This window comes from Pseudopipra pipra, chromosome 3, assembly GCF_036250125.1.
Source record: "Pseudopipra pipra isolate bDixPip1 chromosome 3, bDixPip1.hap1, whole genome shotgun sequence".
Classification (NCBI taxonomy): domain Eukaryota; kingdom Metazoa; phylum Chordata; class Aves; order Passeriformes; family Pipridae; genus Pseudopipra; species Pseudopipra pipra.
In genome coordinates, this window is record NC_087551.1 from 10,919,525 (window position 1) to 10,935,915 (window position 16,391).

The window sequence follows — 16,391 nt, forward strand, 5'->3', positions numbered from 1 at the left end:
ATGCCCAAACCCATAACCATTAAGTAATCAGGAAGATAAATCCGTTTTTTTGGTTTTTTTCTTTCTTTTTATTTTTTAAATTACATTGTCTTTACATGCAGGGCTTCAATTGCTCTGTTTAGGGCATGCAGCATTGGTTACTACCTCACCATTTATTGAGCATGCACAAAAGAGAGGACACGCATTTTTGGTTCATACATCTTCAGAAGAAAATAGAATAAATGGAGCAAACTGTGCCAAAATAGCAAGATCTCTGTGTGTACCAGTGCTAGTCCCCGGCCAATGGGCTAACATCTAAGCTGTGGGAAAAGAAGGAAACTGGAACAAGAACAATTCTTCTGTCTCAGCTATTCCGGTGGCGAAGTCAACCAGGAACAAGGGCACAGGCCTTCTCCAAGGTGCCTTGGGAAGAATGAGGAGCACAGAAATTCCCAGCCACATGGGTCCCTGTGGCCTAAAATTGACTGCTGCATGCTGATAACAGCAGATAGCATGTTCCTTGACATTGGTCTCTCCCCAGGACTCACAGGCTCATCTCTGGCAGAGCTGGCCAGTGCTGGAGGGACACCTAGCCAGGCAAGGCCACTTGGAGGTGAAACAAGTCAGAGCTGAGGCAGAGGTTGGTAAAGTCAAAGCAGCAAGCAGTCAGGAAAGATTTCTGACCACCCTCAAGGACAGCAGATTAGAGTCCATTATAGTGAAGAAATGTTTACCTTTAAAAAAAGTAATTTCGCATCTTCTCACCTAAGGGGCTTGGTTTTTGCAAGGTGTTCCACCAGCTTTCTTGAACTGGAATATATAAATAAAATATAAATAAGGTGCTTTATGCAGCTGAGGTCAGTCACTTCTGACTTTTAATAAAAAAAGTCTATTTTCCCTAGAATATCCAGCCTTGCTCAAGGCTGGAAAATAGATGATAAACAGGAGGTCAAATTACCTTCACAGTCAAGGGCTGCAGCCAGAGTCACGCACTATGTCTGATTCACCCTGCACTTCCCACCAATAGCTATGAGAACCTTGCACACAGATCAAATGAGGAATATGGCTTCATGTGGCCAGAGCTGCTGAGAAAGCATCACAGTCTCCAGTTTGCATGACACAGTTCCCACATCTTGCCATATGGCACTTGCACTTCCATTTTTCTAGAAGTTGCAGCTCCTGGAGTTGTGTGATTACGTATCACTCTTATTTTCTTTGAACTTACATTTGGTTGCCAAGTAAATTGGAAAGCACCAAACCTTCAGGTTTCAAAAGCAGAAGACAAATCCAGAGAACACGGTATTTGTTACTTCCTAATTCTGCATTGGGGGGGGATTATTTTTTTCTCAACCTATCTTTTTCTCCAATCTGGGACAGCTTTGGAATGGCGGTGAAAAGAGCTGGAGCATCAAGTGGAGAGTGCTAGTGCCTATTTGGTTGTAGTGCTGCCCCAAGGCTGGCACACTGCACTTCCATGGCCCCTTGCAGGGAGGCAGCAGAGTCACTAGGCTATTGCTTTCACTGGGAAACACATCTCAGTTGATCTTGCTTCTGCATTTTTAGTTCCTGTATTCTGCAGTTTTGTAACAGCAAAACAAAGCCTCATTTGTGTCGTGGTTTTGGTGGGCAAAGATGCTAAGGGCCAGGCAGTTCAGCAGGGGACTTCATTTTTCAGTGACACCAGCTAGGAGCTGGTTTTTGCCTGAGAAGTAGGAGTGAGATGCTTGTATTAGCATGCACTGCTCTTGAGACAAATGACAGCTGCCAGAAGGCTTTTTTGTCTCTACCACTTTGAGAAGAGTAGGGAGACAGTTTGCACCTTGTACATCTCTTACAATAGGCTCAGGTGCTGAAGTCATTCTGTGCACGTATTGAATTTTTTTGTATATGTCTGGTGATCAGAAAGCAGTTTTCTCAAAAAGAAAAAATTCTGAAGCAGAATTTGAAGAGAAGAGTGTGTGGTTTGTTTTGCAGACTAGATGTTTGCAAAATACATGCAACTCTCCCCATTTCCAAGCTCCCTAAGTTCACATCCAGCTCCTCTAACTACTTCATTCAACCCCCATGCAGCAGGTGGTTTCCAGTGCAAAAACTCTTTTGTGTCTGCCACATATAAGCAGTGCTCTGCAAAATTTGGCCAGTCACTGCTTCTTCCAGGAAAATTCTCTCCCAAGCTGCTAAATGCTATGCTCAAGAATTAGTGCACTGGATTTATTGTTTAAACCTGCACAAAACACAGCATAGAGCAAGTATTCAGGTGAAAGCTCAGAAGCACCACAAGCATGGTTTCTCCAGTTACCTCTGCAGGGTCTCAAAGCGTTGGAGTGACAGCAAACCATAAGCTCTTGATTTTTCACAGGTGTGCCAAAACATTCCATTGAGCACGGCCTTCTCCCTGGGATACAATTTATACTCTCGGTTTTCCAGGGGAGAAGATACCTTTCACATCCAAGCCCCCTGGCCAGCTGATGGACAACTGTCATGCAATCAGACCTCCCTGGGATCATCAGGACTCAGACCAGGTACTTGGAAACAGTTAAAGAGGCACTATCTGGAAAGCTCAAAAAGAAACATATGATGTCCAGCACATAAAATTGCCCTTCCTACTCACTACTGTGTCCCACTCCATTTGCCACATTTCTAAATGCCCGATTTATCCTCCTAACAGCAAAGGCAGGTTTAAAGGTGTCAGTGACAGTGAGTGCTCAAATCACTGGAAACTATATTTCTGAGCATCTTTTTTAGAAACACCACTCTCCAGGATTCTCCAGGTCTCTGCCAAGAACATGCATAGGAGAGCCAGAGAATGTTCAGTGAGCGCATGCTCAAGTCTGCTGCAGTGAGGAGCAAAGATAGATGAATGGCAAGCCAGAGGTGACAACCCATCTGCTTCTGCAGGACCTCTCTGGCATCTTCTGAGGGACTCAAGGAAAACCACGAACAGAGATAACTAGCCAGTGAGGACTTACTGGTTATCCTCCAACATTATCTGAACCCAAAAGCTGGAGCAGAAACCATAGCATTGCACTGAGTGTATGTTCCAAACAGGGCCAAGAAAGGGCAGTAGGACAGCTGCTTGGAGGTGATCATGCTCTGGCTGAGCTGAAGACTAACCTTGCCCTGACCTCTTGTCTCTTTTACAGGGAACATAAGGCAGAAATTTTTCAAGCAAAGAAGTACTTGACGTTTTGTGTCCCCCACCTCTAAACTGTGCAGCAGCTCAGATGTCTTTTTTTTGCAAGGCATCTAGCAGAGAATTGGCCTGCACCATTCTGTCCTGTGCTCGAGATTCCACAGTCCACTAACCCCATTCTTTCCAGGGACAAATAGTCTTTCTGCTCTACATATGTAGACAATACCCAGAAACCTCCTCCAGCAACTGCAGAGAGATGCAGGCTGCTGTCGGAGAGAGCTGTGGGTGTGCATGAATGAGTGAGTGAATGAATGAATGAATGAACCATTCGCTAGTATTGGCATGAGAATCTCCATGATTTTGAGACGACTAATTAGTGGTTGTAAGCATGTTTGCAATGGTAGGTGTTCACTTCCATGACTGCAAAGAGAGACAGGGACGTAAAGGTAGCTGGAGGAAACTGCTACCTCTCCCAGCACAGCCCAATCTGTAATCATGTTGAAGCATAGATGTGCCCACACTGTAACAAACTTGCTGTGTCAGGACATGAGGAGTCTTACTGCATTTTTGCCTAGAGCATCAGGGAGACCACAGGAGCATTTGCTCAGCTTGCCCAGCAGATTTCACAGCCCATGCAGAGCTCTATTCTATTACAGCTACTTCAGCAGGCTTGGCTGAGAAAAAGCAGTATGAACCATGGACACTGCAGTGTGGAGCAGTCCTGTAACACAGTATCTCCTTTCAGCAATTGGAGTCACTGTCTCTCCTACTCACTCCCTGACTTCACTCTTTTCTTTCAGAGTCTAACTCCACCTTTCTGTTGGAGACTGTAAAAAATGAAGGTCTGAATTTCCTGGAAAGGGATGTGTGAAGGACTGGGAAGTGGGGCACATCTTATCCCAGGCTCCCTGTTTCATATTCCTCCTAATCAGTCACTTTTCAAGCAAATGAAATCTGCTCTTATGTTCAGGTGGGATAATAATGCTTCATGTTTTCTGTCCCAGCGCCACTAAGGCTGGATGATACAAAGGGTTCATTTGCATGGACTTAATGGGCATCACCACAAACACTGACAAACTCTTGTTTTCTTCAGCTCCCCTCAAATGGCACAAAAATCCCACAGCTGAAGCAGCCTTACTGAGGATCTCAGCAGGAGGCACTGGGAGACAGGAACACTCACTGGAAGCTGGAGAGAGAGGTGAGCTGGGAGGAACTGAGAATGTGCCTGGCTCTTCAGAGGGCAGCTTACCAGTGGATCCCTGTTAGCAAAGTTTAGTCTTGGTGATCCAGAAGAGTTGGATACTATATTCACTGAAAGAGCTGGAAGTAGGTCAGCAACATCACTGAGGCAAATGGGAAGCTTTAGGGAGAACTTCATGACTAAAATCTGAGTTCCACTGCTTACTGTTGCAGTGATTAGATTTCAGTATGCAGGGTGAAAAGCAACAGCAGGGATTGTGTTTGCTGCAACCATGCCAATTTTTTTTCTGCTCACACTATCCTTTTGCCATGCCAGCTTGTGCAGCACCTTGCATCCTGCAGCCACTGCCAGAACCAAATGCCACTGATACACATCCATTGCTCTGCTCAATTCCTGATCCGAGCACAGCACTCTGCGTGCTGTACACATTTAGCTGTGCTCATTTTATATCAATGGCCCTGCTGGGAGAATTGAGTACCATCAAAGTACCCCACACGGACAGATGCAACCTTATCCCTCCTCTGAAGAGTTTTAAATCAAAAGAGGTGAGACAGAAAATCAGAGTTAGCTACTGGACACAAAATCATGGGCTTTTTCTAAACCAAATTCTTATATGGAAATGCCTTTCATTCCATATGTAGCCAATAAACTCTTAAAGTAAGACCAAAAGTAAATAATATCAATAACAGCTGGAACATTAAGTAGCTGGTTTGTTGGTTGGTCAGTTCATCACAAAGTGCTTTACAAAGGAGTTTTGTGTCGTTGTCCATACCTTACATCTCATCTTGAAAAGAGAAATTTAGTTTTCCATCTCTGCTGAAGGACATGGTGATGAAAAATCTTAATAAGTTTTTTTTGAAAGTAAGGAAGAAAAGCACAGATAAAATCCAAAGATAAAATTCTGGGTTTCTGTCTCACCAGTGGTGACAAAAATCACAGGCACAGCTAACAAGATAAGAGGGAAAAGGTCTAAGAGGGTGCAGGAGCTAAAATAATGTCTTGATTTTCCACAGTTCTTGTTGCACCTGAGGATCTGGGCGTAGAGGGCTAGTCAAGGTCACTGGGTACTTGAAACGACCAGTGTGTGAGTTATTAGCTCTGGTCCTATTTTAAGTTCCTAAAGTTAGAGAGTTTTTCCTGGAGGGTGGGACAACGGGTTCATCTGCTCCTTGCTGGAGCCAGCGAAGGGTGGAGGAGTCATTCAGGCATGGTGAAAGGGGAATTGCCCACAGGAAGGACACTTGGGCCAGCCTGAGGTGCAGCAAGTCCTTCTCTGCCAGGCTGCTGCCTTCCTGCAGGACCTCCCCAATGCTGGTGACCCTTCTGTGGGGGACAGGAGGGTCTGTGGGTTTAAGGGCTGACTAAACTGCCAGATGTGAGGGCAGTTCCCAGGAAGGTCCTAGCTGACCCACATGCTCCTTGCCTATCACCCCATGTCCCCCACTGTCCTCTGCAAACACCTCAACTCTGAGGATGTGATAGGGAAGTGAGTCCCAATCCAGGTCCCCTGGCCTCCTGCCTCCCCACAGGGACCATGGGCAACATTGTGGGGCACGGGGACAGGCACAGCAAGGCACTCCTTGCACACACACACGTGTTTCTCTTGTCGCCATCTCTCCCAGGGTTCGCTCCTTCCTGCAGAGTGAAAATGGGTTCGGGATTGCCCTGGCAGGCTGCAGGGCGGCCGGGGAGATGCGACGAGCCACAGCGGGCAGGACCTGACCGGTCAGGGTGGGCTGGGCTGGAGTCAGGCAGGGCATGGATAGGAACTGTCCCGGTCAGGAGGGGCAGGGCTGGGGGCAGGCAGGGCAGGGCTGGGGAACTGCCCCAAGCAGGGAGGGTAGGGCTGCTGGGGGTGGGTCCGCAGCCAGCCCTGCCTTTCAAAGTCCCTCGATCCGAGGAGGAAATCGGGAAATATTTCCAGCAGCAGGGGGACGAGGAGGAGGGCTGAAACTGCTACCGCGGAGGAGGGAGGTCTTTCCCTGCCCGCGCATCGCGGCGGAGGGATGCGGAGGGAGGGGAGGCTGCCTGCGGGGCGGGCCGGCTGAGCGCATCCCCGGGGCGCTGCGCGCGTGTGTGTGTGCGTGTGTGTGTGTGCGCGCGCTCCCTCCATCCATCCCTCCATCCCTCCCTCCCTTCCTTCCTCCCTTCTCCCTCCCTCCCTCCCTCCCTCTCTCCTTCCCGCCCGCCGCCGCGCCTCAGCAGCGCACCGGGGCTCCGCCGCCCGCCCCGCCGCGATGCCCCGCCGCTGCTGATCCGGCCCCGGCGACGCCCGCTCCTGCCCCCCGCCAGGTAGGACCGAGACCGACCGGCCCTCGCCCCGGCCCTGCCCAGCGCGGCGGGTCCCCCGGCGCCTGGACACTGCTTTCTACACCGGCGTCGGAGTGCCGGGGGAGGCTGGGGGGGGGGCGGGAGGGAGACCCGGAGCCGTGTGGGAGCCGATGGGGAGGCGGGGGTAGGATGCTCACACATCCACACACACCAGAGAATGTATTTTACAACCCAGCCACGGCACCTTTAGGCAGGCGATGGGGCTCGCCCCCCTCCCCCGCCGGCCAATCGCGACATGTCGCGACGGGAGGCGCGGCTGCGGCGCGGTGTTGCCTCCCCCCTACCCCAAGAGCCGGGCGTTGTTGGGCAGGTGGGGTCGGGCAGGGGGCCGGAGCAAATCCCCTTCCCCGGGGGGCTTACGGGCGCATCCCCCCGGGCGCGGCGGGGTGCGGTGCCTCCGCCTGGCCGGGGCTGTGCGTGCCTCCAGGCAGGGCTGCTTTTCCTGCCTTGAGGCGGTTCCTGAGGTGAGTGGTCGGAGGCACCTGCAGCCACGCTGAAATTTCCATTTTCATATCGAGCATCATGTGTTATTAAGGGCTAGTATTAAGCAGCGCTCATCACGTAGGCTTTGTCTAGGTGGAAGCATGGCTGGGGCTCTTCCGTCATCTTGAGTTTAATTCTTTATTCGCAGCCTTGTTGCTTCCCTCCCCACCGAGCCATGCAAAACAACTCCGCACTCTGCTCTGTCTCCAAGGCGAAAGCAAACTGCCAAAATGTTACAGAAATGCAGCAAGCACTAGGGAGAATTGGAGTCTGAAAATGAAAGCTGTAGTAAAACCACAAGGTCACAGGCATGTGGGTGCAAGTGTGTGATTGAAGGGGACCTCTTTGCTTGCGCTTTACAGGAAGATGTTCCTCCAGTCCCAGATGTTGGAAATTTGCGAGTCAGGTAATGGAAGTGAAGGCTGAGAGAGGCTGGGATTCTTTGAGTGCTCTCCTGACACTTGCCTAGGTATTTGTGTGCTTTTTGTCACTACCACAAAAAGGAGAGATGCACTTTTATTTAGAAAAGGGAAGTTGGGACACTTGCATGTTGATGTGATGGTGGCATCCAGGAAAAAAAGAGCTGTTCTATATGGCTTTGGCTGGGGAAGTGGATATCACCAAAGAAAGGCATTTGTAGTCCCTTGGGAGCACCTATGAAATGTTTCTTTCTCCCCTTTCCTTCCAAATGATTCTTCAATAGCAGCTTTGCCCCTTGTTCAACACAGACATTTAGTCCAAATAGGGAAATAATCTAGCATTTCTAGAGCCATAACCTGCCAGCCAAGCCATGAACCCCCACCACCAACTCCCCAGGAAAGCTGATGCATTTTCTGACTCCTCTTGCACCCCACAAGCTCTGTTTTTCTGGAGACGTAAACAACTCCTAAGTCAGTGTTGGGAAGCCACGTTGGCCAAAGCTTCCTCTGTACCAGGGTTTTCATTCAAGATACCTGAGGAGGTTGGACATACTCTTTATGTCGAGCATCTCTGAATGCCAACACCAAGTAGCACAGTTTTAAGGTGATGAAACTTTTCTTTCTTCTCTCTCCCCCCACTTTCACTAAGGTTTTTGTGATCTATTGGCTGTGAATTGCTCCCGAGACTTAAACAGGCTTCACCTGTTTAAGTACCAGGTTTTCTCTCCTGGTACTGCTGTACGTGACATGGCACAAACTTTGGCTTATGTCCTTGCTCCTGGGAGTCTCTACATCACCTTAAATGATGTTATATAGGCACAGCCGCTTCTCTGCCTTTTGTAGTGTCCAGATGTGCTCAGGGCTTTCAGAGTTGCAATTTTCTGGCATTGCATCTAGGACAGAATTTGGTTTTCTGCTGTGGTTTTCAGGGGATACTGTCATGGCTTACCGGAGTAAACCTGTTGTTCTCCAGCATCCCAAAGAAACTTAGAACCTGGAATAAAGCCCAGTGACCCCCAAGACACAAGCATCACTGGACAGCCAACCAACAGGTTGGTCATAGACAACACATGTCTATGGCTCTCCTTGTGACTGGTACAGGGAAGAACCTGGAGCCCTGTTCAACTCTACATGCTGTAATCTGCATGTGCTCCCAGCTCACGGACACTGGTGCCCACAGCTGTGCAAATCTGGGCTCCACCTGGGTCTGCTGCAGGGTGCTCAGGGTGCTGTGCTGTTGAGACTCTTGGCATCCAGTATGGGCTGAGCCCACTGACCAGTCTTTCCCTTGCAGAGGACATAAGTGGTATCTCTCCAGCTATTTTCAGGAAGCTTGTAGGAACTTGGCTTTTTCTGCTATCTCTGTCCCTCTGGTGATTTTAGCTGAAATTGGAAAGAGGGGGGAGCGATGTGAACAGACAGACAGACGTGGAAACTGTGATTTCATATGCCCGGCTTCCTAAGGAAACCTGGCTAAAATAGAAGTGAGATTTGGTGCTGCAAAGAGCTCCTGGGGAGACAGAGAAGGAGGGGGAATCTGAGGAGAAGGGAGAGGTGGTTAACCTTGTGTTTGAGGTAGGTAACAAAGGCCTGGCACACACCTGGGCTTAGATTCCCTTTCCTGAGATCTGGGGGTCTAAAAGCTGGGCGTCTGCTCGGCGCTAGCATTCAGCTCCCTCTAGAGTCAGCCGTGCCAGAGCTGTGCCTATGGACGGTGACTCTGCTGGGAGGTGCTACCACCCTTCCCCAGCCAGGGCCAGTCACGAAGCTGGTGGATGAAGCATGCCAGGGTGAGCCTTTGCCCAGACTAACCTGCCCAGCTTCTGTCTAGTATCATGTCCGAATCACAGGTCAACACATTCCCATGGATGCCTCCCAGCTCTTCATCCCTAGAGGGTCGCAGGGAGCTGGGGTTGGGGATTTGTCTCTGCTCCCTTGAAGCTTTCTGTTCCTGCAGAGCCTAGGAGAGCATCCTGCTGCACAGAGGACCCACACACAGCTACACACCCAATGCAAAAATAGTCACAGAGGTAGGAACGGACACAGGCATAGAAAAAAGCAACAAACCTGTTAATTCCTCCCTTCTGGTCCCTTTGGGGCACTTCTGGGCAGATACTTCCTTCCCAGGCTACTCAGGAGCCTCAGGCTTATTAGCAGTGTTTTATTCTCCCAGCACTCAGGAGATGCTCTTCCCATTTTACATAGGGAGACACGGAGCACAGGGAGATAAAGGGCTGCCCTGGGATCGCACAGGGAGTCTGTTGGCAAGGCAGCTTCAAAGCCGGCTCGTGGAGACCAGGCAGACTGCACTGTGCTTAAATCAGCAAGGGAGATCCACGGGAAGAGAGGAAGGCATTCACAATCGAGGAGGAATCATAGGGAAGAGCCTGATGCTGCTTGATAAAGAAGAGACCAAAGGCAGGTGGTGGGGATAGAGAAATGGTCTGGAGACAGCAGCAAGTAGGAAGGGAGATGTTTAAACAAACAAACAAACAACAACAAAAAAACCACAACCCTAGAGAAATGTAGTATATTTCTCCCTTGCTTCTTATTTTCTGGTGTATTCATTGCTGAGATCTTGAGTCATGGGGGAAAGGGACAATTTGACACTTGGTCTCTGTGAGTGAAAAGCAAGACTGTAATCTCCCTAACACACTTCCAAGCTCATTCTCTGCAAGCTACCCCCAAATTCATCCAATGTGGTTGAAATTTTATGTTCTGGATGTTTTGTTTTCTCTGTTTATCTGTTTATTTTGGAAAGTTGCTGGGGACATTGTGGGAGGAGATTGGATGCTTCATTGAAGAGATAGGATACTTGGAAAAATCAGTTGCAGACTGATAATTATTCTTACTTTTTAATGTCCTTTACAGAAAACAGGGTGGCCTGATGTGTATTTTACTTGATCGGATCCATGGAGGGCTTGTGCCTCTGACTATATTTGGAAAGGTTTTGATGGTTTTTGTACTGATGCAATCAGGATGCTGATGGCCTGGAAATCATTTTCCTGATGTGGAGATCTGGAGGGTCATGGGCAGGGGATGCCAACAGGCTGTGCCTGTTTTGGAGTGGCAGAGCTGGGTGGAAGGGAGCAGGAGCCAGGCAGAGCTGGAGCAGGGAAGTGAGCCAAGGGTTTTCCAAGCTGTGTTTAAAGTGCCGTCACGCTGTGCAGCCCTGAGTGGCAACAGAGTATTTGGACTTAGCAGCTTTCTTCCTCCATGGGCCTGGATGTACAGCCAGTGTGGGGGTAGGGTCTTTTTCCTGCCTTGATGGCTAAATCTCACAGCTGTTAGGAGCTAAGTTTTACCGAAGCTGTGCCATGGGGTCATCATCAAGATCAGTAGTGAAGCCAGCAGAGCCTGTGGCTGCCTTGACAAATCTCCAAGCACCCCATACCTCCTTGCAGGACTGTTGGCATCCGCTTTGTGTCCCTTGGCTGTAGGAAGCTGGACCTGGGCTCTTGCCTGATTTGCCGATTGATGATCAGAGACCATACAATTTATTTGCTGGGGTTTTTCTTTCCTACAGTCATGTCTTTTCTTAGTACAGGCTTTGCCCAAGATGCCTGCTTTAAAGCAGATTGCTACTTTCAATGAGGCACAGTGTACAGGCTTCAGCAGGGCCAGGAAGGGCCAGCAGGAGAGGAGGGGTTTACTAGCCCTCCGGAGATGGGGCAGTGGGTGTAAGTCCCATGTGTGGAGGCAAGGTATGCAGTGCTTTCTCCTGGGAATTCTGGTTATTACTTGCAGTAGACTCTTTAAGTGCTGGTCTGCTGCAAGAGAAGCTGGGAAAGGGGTCCTGCAACTTGGAGATGTCAGGTCTGGCCATGGGGTAGGAGCATAGGGCATGGCAGGGAGGGGAACACTTGTTGGCCAGGAGAGCCTGCCTTTTTGGGGCTTGATGTCTTTTACCCAGGGACAGTGGCAGGAAAGTGAGCAGCTAACTTGCTTTGATGCTGTCTTTCTCTAGCTTACAGGCTGTCTGTGCCTTGCAGTAACTACTAGCTGCTTCTTCATCAGTTTTTGGCCTCTCTGGCTGAAGGGAGACTGTCTTTCTCCTGCCCCAGCAAAGGATGGTTCGAGCTGCCTTCTCTATCTCTCTGCAGCAGTGCACTCTCACTAGGAAAAGGTCTTCTCTGTCTCTGACTATGGGATGTGGAAGGGCTGTCTGGGAGTCTCTATAGTGTTGCAGCATGCTCCTGGTTGTGTTCCCACATCATGCTGAAAAGCAGCCACTATGTGAACAGCAAACTTTCTGCTGGCCCCCAGCAAGTGACCAGGCACCCTGTGGGGAGAGGGTGCTGCTCCAACCTTCTGTACACCAGTGACACAGCTGTGAGGACACCTTCTTCCATACAAGCCGCCAGTAAATCCACAGTAGTGATGTTTATTATGAAGCTGATGTCACAGTGGGGTAGGCACCGTTGGGTAGCATCGGCAGTGGCTGTAATGGTGCGAACACTGCTGTGTTACAGCTGCTCTGTACAGGTTTTCTATTGAATGCTGGGAAAAATTTCTCCATGGAAAGTCTCTCAGTCTCTCTTTGTGTGGCCACTCATTCCTTGTGAGCCTAGGCCATTTTCTTCCTTGCCCAATCCTTCTGTAATTAAAGTGTCTAGATTAGCAGTGTTTTTTCAGTACTCTTTAAAAATAACAGTGCTTCCAGTGTGTTGCAGATGGTCATAGACCTGTGTGTGATACAAAGGTGTAGGAAAATAACAGGAAGGGTCTTAAGGTGGATATTTTAAGGCTGAAATGCCCCAATGGAGATGGGACTTTTGGGGGGCTGCAGCAAAGCAAAAGCTGTGCTTTGTTTAAATGCAGAGCAGCTTTCAGGCTCACTTTGCATGCAGCGACAAGCCGGCCTGAAGGAGCAAAGCTGTCAGAGCAGAGTCTAAAAGGCTGTTTCCTCCCTGTCTGGCAGCTCCTGAGCTGGGGGGCAGGAGCATGAGCTGGCAACATGAGCTCTCTCCTACCAATTTGTAAAACCTAGAGCTCCCTTGTCATGCAGGGAGGCAAGTATCTCTGCAACCCTCCTAGCCCTGCTGTAAACAACAACTGCCCTCCTGGTGTTTCGCAACACCAAGGTTGGAATAAAGGCTGGACCAACGTCCCTTGGCCCGGGAGCTACATCTAAACTGAGCTTGCCATGCTCTCATGGGCTTTTCTCCCTGACTGTGCAAAGTGGCCTGCTGGCACCCCTGGGGAGCTTGTTGCAAAAGGGAAGGGGCTCAGCTGCAACTTCAGGAGAACCCAGGTTGGGCTCTATCTCTCCTGGCTAGCTCTAGCTTTCCCTTAAAGCTCTCCAGCAACCCCAGGGCAGTTCCACTCCTGCAGTAGTAAAAAGGGCTCTGGGTGCTGACCCTGAGCATCAGGCAGTGCCTATGGGCAGGGCTGTGCTGGCCCAGGACGGTAGTTTGGGATTTTTCACCACACACTTATGGCCAGCGCTGAGCTCCAGAGCAGCCTGTGTCTCTGCCCAGTGCAGCCATGATCCATCTGATCCCAGAGGCTTTGGGGTAGTGCCTCCAAGGCCACGAGCACCACTGCAGGCAAGGTTTGCCAGGGCTGCCAACATCAGCACCCGCACTTGCTTTTATTGTTGATGGCCAGGATGGGAAATGCAATTGAGACACCTTAATGAAAAGCTAACAAAGTTGGGTTTGGAGGAAGGGCTGTTCTTCTAGTAGCCTTGCTTCTCATTGTAGAATAATGTAAATGATTTGTCTGGGAATATTCCTACAGCAGTGTGATGACCATGGGCTGAGACCCTAGGCAAATGCAGAGTAAGAGGATCTCTGGGGGACCAAGCTGTTTATTTTGGATTGTACAAATAAAGAAATTATGATGATTTAATAGCAGCTGTTTCTCAGAGATATTTTGAGTGTCCGACTCTGGTTGCATGTGTGTAACTAGCATGTTGTGGACAAGCATTTTCTAGCCCTCCCTAATTCCTGAGTCTCACTGTGAATTGGTTTAAGTAGGAAAGCTGGTGATAGTATGTCACCAGATAGTCTTGTTTGATGACCACACCACAAAATGCTGGAGAAAGTACAGCAGAGAGTTGGGGGACGCTACTGCTGCTCAAAGAAGGCACGTTGATGCGGCCGATGGGTTTCTCTTCCAAAGCTCCGGCCATTTCTTGTCCCTCTGAGATCTCCAAAAAAGTTCCACATTTCTTACCTTCTGCCATCTGAGGGAAAAATATTGTTTGTATGTGACATGCTGGTTGAAAATGCCAGAAAGATGGACTGCTCAGATGCAAACCTCTAGGCCTTTTTCCTCCTGTTTAGCATAATATGGGACTTGATTTAAAACCACCAACCAAATAGAAAAAAACAAACCCCAAACCACCTTGGATTAGAATGTTTAAAAGGGAAGAACATGGCAAATAAAGTTCAAATGACTTATTAATTTGATTTCATGCATGTCTTTTTTTCTGGATGAGACTTCCAGTGCCCAAATCCTTTTGAGATTGTAGACTTGGTCCAAAGTGTGATGGGACTCTCCTATGACCTAAATCAGTGACCCAAAGCATAATATTTTTTCTAGAACCATCTGTTTTCTCTTCTTGCCAAGGGGATTTCACAATGCCTGATTGCTCTGAATAATTGTACATGTGCAGGGATATGACTTGCCACAGGGAGAAATATTAACTGAACAAGGGCAGGTGGATGCTCTTGAGTTTTTTGAAGAAACTACTAGCCTTTAGAAGGAGAGGGTGAAGAACCATGCACCTGAGTAATATCTTATGCCCACAATGAATTTTTTTAAGCCTACATATTTAAAAAGGAAACTAAACTACACTTACGAGCTATCTGGGATAAACAGAGTAGGTACCAAGTCAGCCTGTGTTTTGACAGCCCCTTTATCAAATGTCTCTGTGATTTGGTTTGGAGCAGTGTGAAACACAGGAGTACAGATGTTGGGTGACTAATTCATGCTTCAGCTAAACTTCAATGACCATGAATGCACATCTGTTTCAACTTAGCTATCTGCTGAATGGCCTGCAACAAGGTACTCTTCTTTACAAACATAATGTTTTCATTTTTTTTACTTCACTTTTGTAAGCAGTGGCTACAGTTTGCATTTGGGAAAGTGGAAGGCACCAAGGGGCTGTGATCAGGGGTACAATGTTCAGGGCTTCTGATCCAGCAGTAAGAACTTTTTTGTAGCATTAGCAGGATTTCCAACACAAACAACTTTCTTTTAAATCTATCTTCCTACAAGAGATTTGCTTTTTCTTGTTCATCTTATCTGTTCTTATCACCCAGCTCTCTGACTTGCTCATTTCCTCCACTATGTATCTTTTTCTTTTCTTAATTACAAAGCTGTGGAGCGGGGGTTGGAGGCAGACCAACAGTTCCTGGTGAGAAAATGTCATTTATATGAAACTGCCTTGATAAATTCTCAGTATTATTCTTCCAGACCAATAATCCTACTACAGTATCCATAAATAAAAGCAAACAGAGGAGAATCCATCATTACAGTGTCTCTTTTGGAGTAGACCCCATAACATGGGTGCAGGATGCTACCTATTGCTTCCTCCAGTCAGGTGTTCACTTGTGCACAGCCTTGTCTCTGTATAATATGCCCCTGCCCTAACAAGGAGGGGTGATTTGTCATGGGGGAGAAGGAGATGGGTGGTGGTTGACCAGGTGCTTTTCTTCAAGGAGGTGTTGGTGTGTTCCTGTTTAGGGGGGTAAATGCTTCTCCTCAGGAATGCCTGCCTGCACTATTGCAGTCAGCAATGCAGCATGTGTAGCCTGTTCTGTGGCTGGAGAGGCAGCCTGAGTCCCAGCTGTGCTGTGAAACAAGACCTCTTTCAGAAGGAAGAGGGAAGGTATTCTTAGCCATCCCATTTAGGTCCCAATCACTATGACTGGGCCCGGATGACAGCTGGGATGCTGTCACTGGGTGCCACCTTTAGTGTGAATGGGTTGGTCTGTGTCTCCCAGTGCATGCAGCTGTGAGCTGTCAGACCTGGTGTGTTTTTGCTGGAGACCAGGCAGATGGCAAATGGTAGAGTGAGACCTGCCAGGCGCTGCGAAGACTGTACTTGAGGAGGCATTGACTATGTCTCTTGCTTGTGTCCCATCTCTGATATGGGCCTGGAAATGAGATCTTTCTCTTAGAAGTTAAAACCTTTCATGGCTGAACATTTTTTTTTCCTTTCAGGAGTGTGAGTTTTTTATGAGCAAAACCAATTCAGCTTTTTGTATTTCCCAGCAAAGTCAGGATATCGATGTACTCATTTTCCTCTCTTCATAGAAACATTTTAAGCACTGTGTGATTAAATTAACTTGGACAGGAGAAGCATAGTATAGCAAAGGCTCTCCTTGAGGAGAAAATATAGCTTTAATAACTAGGGATCTGGCTTTTATTGGCTAGTAAAATTGAGAATGTAACACTGAGCATGCTCGGGTTTTTGCACTAAGCATCTCTTTGTACTTAAAGGCATCTGTTCTGTCGGTTTATGCACTGTTAACTAACTGCAAACCTCTTTAACAGCTCCTCTACATTGCTGGAAAATCCTGAGGCAGGACAAGGGCAAGTACAGCTGTCATGCCTGATGACTGATGTTGTAAATGGAGTGAGAAAGGCCCTTGAAGGGGAAGCCGTCAAAGCTGACCTAGTGGGAAAAGAGCACAGGGACATGTTTCCTCTCGAAGCATGCCAAGAGAGCCAGGCTTCAATGCATATGGGGCTCTTTCCAGTTTTGGGAAGGTGCAAAGTGATGCGCTGTGGAAGGAATGGCTCCAAAATCATTAATTACAGACTGCCCTTCTGGTGCACCTTATGACCAAGTTACTGTTAAGAATAAGGTTTTGCCAGGGCTTGAGAGCTC

The 16,391-nt window shown here is 48.4% G+C and overlaps 1 protein-coding gene across 5 annotated transcripts in view; it reads left to right on the top strand.

Annotated features, from left to right (window-relative positions):
• Nucleotides 1-2,416: 2,416 nt before the first annotated feature.
• SLC8A1 (solute carrier family 8 member A1) overlaps nt 2,417-16,391 on the top strand; it is a 128,321-nt gene continuing 114,346 nt past the window's right edge. For 2 of the 5 annotated variants that reach the window (XM_064647727.1, XM_064647725.1), the window contains exon 1: nt 6,272-6,605. The gene's annotated coding sequence lies outside the window, so the exon portion shown is untranslated. Of the gene's footprint in view, nt 2,502-4,205; nt 4,311-6,271; nt 6,606-7,489; nt 7,597-16,391 lie in introns of those variants that run through there. The other 3 variants (XM_064647723.1, XM_064647726.1, XM_064647724.1) reach the window with 3 other exon arrangements.